Raw genomic sequence first — 6,595 nt, 5'->3', positions numbered from 1 at the left:
ACAGTTAGACAGGCACTACACCAAAACATCTGCACTGTGGCACACCTACATTTACATTCCCCCCACACCCTAGACACCCCCTCTTTCTCATCGACACCCCCTCACCCAAAACTTGTGTGTCTCCTTAATACTTTCCACCTTTAAACAAAATAAACAAATAACATTTTAAATTGTTACAATGTGATTTTCTTTATGTATGTCTGAAAAGTAGTCTTCGCGCGCGAGAGCAGATGGAAACGAGGAAACGTCATCAACTGACAAACAGCAAAACTCCCGGCTCTCGCTGTTGTTTTCACTGCTTTTAGGTAAGTTTAGTAAAAAAAAAAAAAAAAAACACAAATAATACATACAAACGTTCCTGACACCTTTCTTAAGTGTAACTGATACGCTTCTGTTGAATAGTTACTTTATAGAAATGTTTTTTTGTCTTCGAAAAAGTCCGTTAGCATCTCAACCGTTTTCAGAAGAGGTACAGACTTAGCTCTTGTTTATATAAGTTTGGGGTTTTAATCGCATCTTTGTGTAGATAACAGTTTTTGGTAGTTTTGTTTTGCTGGTAATTTGTTAATGGGTGATTGGAAATAAGCTAATTTATTTAGCTAATAGAATGCACTGGGCTGTTAATCAGTGACGTCACTTACAAATATTGATTAAAAAATGTGATTTCAGGAGCGACAGAAAAAAAAACTACAATAAAGGGTGAATTATTGTTTAATCATCATCATAATAATTTCATATGGATTTATTTCACAATATCTATTATCTTAAGATTATATATATATATATATATATATATATATATATATATATATATATATATATATATATATATATATATATTCTTTCTCTTTTCTGCATTTCACCTCTGCCTTGGTTCCTTGTAATAAACCCTATGTTCTATTGTAAATCCGATTTAACATTGTTGGCTCTGTGAAAAATTGCATGTTATGTTCCTAGATCATCATGTTGATGGCCTGCTGCACCCCCTGTCCAAGAAAATCTCCACGGCTATGAACCATATGATTAGTAAGCAAAACCTCAAACATAGTGCTCTACTGTTCAAAAGTTTGGGGTCTGTAAGATTTATGCTTTTGAAAGAAGTCTCACATAATAAGTGACAAATTTAATGGTCATAGTTATAATAATTCATTTAACTATTATGATAATATCATGGTCATTGGTATGTTTTATTTTATTTCTCTAGGTCTGTCTTGAATTATGTTGGCCAATGAGACAGACACCATACTGTCCAACTCAAAGGTATTTATTTATTCTTATGTATGTTTTATTGATAAATACTGAAATTCATTTTACTTATAAATGCTGAATGTTGGTCAGGGGGTCGACAACTTTAGGCACGTAAGTTATTTTTCACAGATATCTGGCCAGCTTACTCGTGGCTCATACTCTTAGCCTTTAAAATGTTTGAATTTATATCCCCAATGCAATATCAGGGGTAAAGATATCATTAGAGTTCTTAAAGTTATGGCTATGCTCTTGTTACCAGATGAGATATAATCCCTAGTGTTTGGCCCTGTGATTCTTCAGGACAAGATCTTGATGCCATCCACACTCAGTACATGAAGAAGGTGAGTTTCACAATAGCTGCCACTATCACAAATCAAGAGACCGAACACAACAGGCTTACATCCTTAAACTCATCCATATGTAGGGATGGGTACCGAAACCCAGTATTAAACGGGCCCTGTGGCCAAACTAAGGAAGACCGCAGTATCGATAAGCTTGGACGTTATCGGTTCTTCATACCACGTGTGTTTTTCATGCTGGTTGTTTGTAATTTTGTAAGAGTAGGGAGAGGCTGTACCTCTCATGTGTGTGTCCTGTGTACTATAACTTTACAACAGGAGCTGGTACTTGATTGAAAAATTTAGAGCTGTTTTTTTAACTCCCTATTCTCATTATGTTCATTTACATGCCAACAGCTCATGATGAATTATTTTTAGCATTTATATACTACTAATAATATTGTTGATATTAAGCAAAGTTATTTACAAGATCTTTAAAAAAATGTATAATTAAATGTCTTTATTATAATATGACTCAACTATGAAATAGTTTTACTGTTATCTGTGTCTTTCCTTTTACTTTACAGCACATCACTGACAGGCTTTCCTATGTGATTGATTCAAGTTTTCTACCATTGTATTTATCCAAATGAGGGTTGTAAATGCATGAACATTTTATATTTGCCATTAACTGTTAATCTTAGTTCTCTGGACTTCTCACAAAATGCCATATATTATAAGCAAATATATTTATTAAGTAGCTATAACAAAATTATATGTTAAGTATTATATTTCACCAGATTTTATAGTGTAAAACATATTCAAGCGCGAATGAGAACCGTTTCGAGGGGGATGCCAGGTGTACAAAAAAAAAACGAATATTCGAATGTCACATTTTCAAATCGAATACCAACCCACCGAACGAATATTTGAATATTCGGGTCCAGCCCTAATGCAGATTCACTTCTCTACAAAATCTCCCCAATTATTCTATAATAATTAATTCTTTTCAAATAGACCCAAATAAATATTCTGATGAAATTGTTTTTATATCGCAATATATATAGCAGAAAAACAAAATATGTATTTAAGTTTTTCAATATCGTGCAGCCCTAATAGTGAGCATATCTTAAATTGAAGCTGGAATGATAATTTGTGATTCCAGATGAGATGTATGTATGATAGATTTTTAACTGTACTATGTTTGTATTGCAGGTTTTCTGGGATCCCAGCGGAAGGCATCAGATGTTGGCCTGGACAGATGTACCTGTACACCACACGACCTCTGCTTTTGCATGGATGGCTGATTACTATCATGTTCTGTGAGGGTATTATTATAGCAAAACTGAGCACCCGTGGCAGTGGAGTCTGTAGGTGTAAAGTCACACATCAGTAAATTTAAAGTCACCGAGAAAGTTTTTTTTTTTTTTTTTATAATAGAAGTTTCAAACTTTTTTTCTCTCTCACAAACAGAAGTTACAGCTTTTCAAATTCTTCATTGGAGGTGCACAAATACTATTTTACAAATCACAAATTAAGAAATGTATATGCTCACATTTAAGCCGCGATCACACAAGGGGTTTGAGCATATGACTTTACAACAAAAATATCATTCTTTTAAGTCAGCCAAGAGGTCACACCTTCATGTATTGATCTTCTACTGGTCACACGTTATCATGTAGAGCAAATTCACAGGTCGGAGTTCACCAGACTTGAACTGGAATACAGTAAAATATGAAACTTTGCGAGAGCTAGCATTTCCAATCTCCCACATTCACATGTAAATAAATGGAAGTCAATGGAATGAAAAGTGAAGTGTGACCACATGAGAATAGCCAAACAGTATAGATGATTCACAAAATTATACACAAAGAAATGTGCATGATTGGCCAAAATTGTACTGTTCTCAACAAAAATATGACCCTGTGAGTTTGGTAATTTGTAGAATAGGATTTGTGCACCTGCAATGAAGATTTTAAAAAGGTGTAACTGATGTGTTGTGTCTGTGAGAGAGAAAGGAAAAAAACGACATGTTTGCAACTCCTAAAACATTTTCTCAAAGACTTGACATCTACTCTGTTTTGCTTCAATAATACTCGATATAATACATAATTTGAGTCGATATTCTGATCATGTTTTTTCAAGTACAATTTATCAATGCCAAACCACATCAATCTTATTAACTATAATTTATTTTGTATAAAATTAATATACAGTACCGGTCAAAAGTTTGGAAACATTACTATTTTTAATATTTTTTGAAAGAAGTCTCTTCTGCTCATCAAGCTAGCATTTATTTGACAAAAAAAAAAAACAGTAATATTGTGAAATATTATAATAATGTAAAACAGCTGTTTTCTATGTGAATATATAGTAAAGTGTAATTAATTCCTGTTTATAATATATCATGTGACACTAAAGACTGGATTAATGATGCTGAAAATTCAGCTTTGCATCACAGGATTAAATTATATTTTAAAGTATATTAAAATAGAAAACCATTATTTTAAATTGTAATTATATTTCACAATATTACAGTTTTTTTCTGTATTTTTGATCAAATAAATACAGCATTGATGAGCAGAAGAGATTTCTTTCAAAAACATTAATACTAGTAAAGTAATACCATCAGATCATCTTTTTTCTTTGTTCACGTGGCTGTTATAACTCATGTACAACAGCATATAAAATCTAAAGTTAGTGATTTAAGGGCCAAGAGACCAACTAAAACAAACACTGATCACCATAATGGTGACTTAAAATTCCAGGGGGGGGGGGGGGGGGTCTCCTTCAGTGATTCTGCTTGTTACCATCAGGTGTCTTCAATAATACTTTATCATCACTCAATCACAAAATTATCTCATTAACTTAAACACTGCTTCAGTGTTCATTTAACACTGCTCAGAGTTTATATAATTCACACTGATTTTGCTGTGCCTTTACAGTTAAGTCAGTTTTTAGTTTTTAGGACAGTTTTTAGCATTTTAATCATTTTAATTAATAATTTTGTACATAACTGTTACCATATCACTGGTTTGTTTTAAGGGGCTCAAATATCAAATAAAAAAACAATTTGTTTGAATGGTTGCCTGTACTCCTGAAGATTATTTAAAGTGTATTTGGACTTGTTTACTTTCTTTGTCACAACAACCAGTGGCAGGAAAAATAGAGAAGACATAGAGTCAGCCAGCCTGACCAGCTAAGACCAACACTGACCAGCTAAGACCAACACTGACCAGCTAAGACCAGCCAGGCTGACCAGCTAAGACCAGCTAAGACCAGCCAGGCTGACCAGCTAAAACCAGCCTGGCCAGCCAAAACCAGCCAGGCTGTCCAGCTAAAACCAGCCTGGCCAGCTAAGACCAGCCTGACCAGCTAAGACCAGCCTGACCAACTAAAAAAGTGTTCAAAACCCCTCTAAAACCAGCCTGATAAACCAACTATGACCAGGCTGGGAGACCAGCCAAAACCAGCCTGACCATCTTAGGCTGGTTTTAGCTGGATTTTTCAGCAGGGCCAGCAGTCGTCTGCGAGGGGCTGCTGGCGGTATTTTAGTTTGTTTTGTTTTATTTGAATAAAGTTTATTTGAATGTTCGCCGATTCCCGCCTCCTTCTTCCCTGAACATTGATACATTAATATAATTATTATTATTTACCAAAACATGATTTTTTTTTTTGCCTTTTGCCTTTTGCCTTTTGTGGCAAAAATAGGCTTTTATTTTTATACATTTTTTTGTCAGTTTTTCATCAAAAATAAGTAACTTATTTTTGGTAGACATCACCAAAAACTGTGTGGGTTAATTTACCAATAGTCAAATATCTATAGCAGGTGATGCAAATCTTGGTACTTGTTAACATACAGTAGTAATTTAAAGCTGGTCAGCATTAATGTAATAAAGGGTACACCAAAAAAATAAATAAGAACAAGCAAATAATAATGTTAATATTGGGATATGTGAAGATGTTCTGCAGTAAATGGGTTTTGAACATTGTTGTCTGTTGATTTCAGTCTATTTCATCAATTTAATTTTGCATAAATGCATGTTATAACATAGTTTTTTTTTTTTTTGGACCTCATCATTTTTAATCAAAATGTCATAACTGGATCCTCCGGTTAAAACCACAGACTCTGGTGACGTATGCAAGATTTCTCAGTTTAAATCCTGCCAAAGCACTAAAATCATCCAAGAAAGTACAGAAGACAGTACAAATTGAAACAGATGTGATATAACCTGCTTGACCAGACTCAAACTTCTTGCAACATTGAACATGAAGGATCGGATGAAATAATTGAGCTTTACATTCAGCAAACCCTTGATCAGTTCAGTAACCCAGTCCCCGGACCTCGCTTTTATAAAACACACTGAAACTACACTGGAATTTAACAGTACAAAATCAGATGCAGGACTTAAATGATATTTGGCTCTGATAAATTGTGTTGCCTGCGGGTCAATCTTACATTGACACAGAGGGGAGCTGGCAGCGACACACTGCCGGCCCGAAAAAGCTGCTTCTCATTCAGCTGTGACATATGTGGAAGTTTGGAAGTGGAGCAGCAAAACGAGCCTTTAAATCCATCTCACTCTCCTGTAAATTACAACCCTGCATTTTTAATTTCCTATGCATCTACCAAATACTATTCAGCAGAGTCCAAACCAAACACGACCATAAGGGAACAAACTATCCTTCTGTTCACTGAGGCTCTTAAAATCTCAGGAGTAAAACAGATCTGTCTCTGTAGTGAAAGAATAATAATACAATTGATAATTAATTCCTTTACAAAAAGTACGGTGGCAGAACAGTGATTGTTTTTCAGTAATTTAATGTGCCATCGTAACATTGTTTTTTCAGACATTTACCATACAGTGTTGGTGTGCTTTTCGATGTCGCCATATGCAATATGTTTAAATTTAGACTCATATTTTATGATGGTTTGGATTTGATTTTGGTCATGGCCGACTCTTGGTCAGACTTGGTCAGACAAAAAGAGCTTTCTTAACAGTGCATTTCTTCATCTTCTTTTATTTATTTTCTAGCTCGGGAAGGAAATGTTTAATTCACAGTAACAT

General features: G+C 34.4%; 1 long non-coding RNA gene across 3 annotated transcripts; it reads left to right on the top strand.

Moving 5' to 3' along the window:
* Positions 1-225: 225 nt before the first annotated feature.
* LOC143746361 (uncharacterized) lies at positions 226-3,787 on the top strand. 3 transcript variants are annotated; one of them, XR_013206515.1, is made up of 7 exons: positions 227-305; positions 414-469; positions 670-699; positions 958-1,026; positions 1,205-1,260; positions 1,508-1,589; positions 2,114-2,184. It is a non-coding gene; the product is annotated as an uncharacterized LOC143746361 (long non-coding RNA). The 3 variants fall into 3 exon arrangements; XR_013206514.1 differs by lacking the exons at positions 670-699; positions 2,114-2,184 and adding an exon at positions 2,742-3,787 and having other exon boundaries at positions 226-305; XR_013206513.1 differs by lacking the exon at positions 670-699.
* The last annotated feature ends 2,808 nt before the right edge of the window (positions 3,788-6,595 follow it).

The sequence above is a fragment of the Siphateles boraxobius genome, unplaced genomic scaffold, assembly GCF_051911475.1.
Source record: "Siphateles boraxobius isolate OS27281-9 unplaced genomic scaffold, OSU_SipBor_1 22, whole genome shotgun sequence".
NCBI lineage: Eukaryota > Metazoa > Chordata > Actinopteri > Cypriniformes > Leuciscidae > Siphateles > Siphateles boraxobius.
This window is presented reverse-complemented; position numbering and strand designations above follow the sequence as displayed.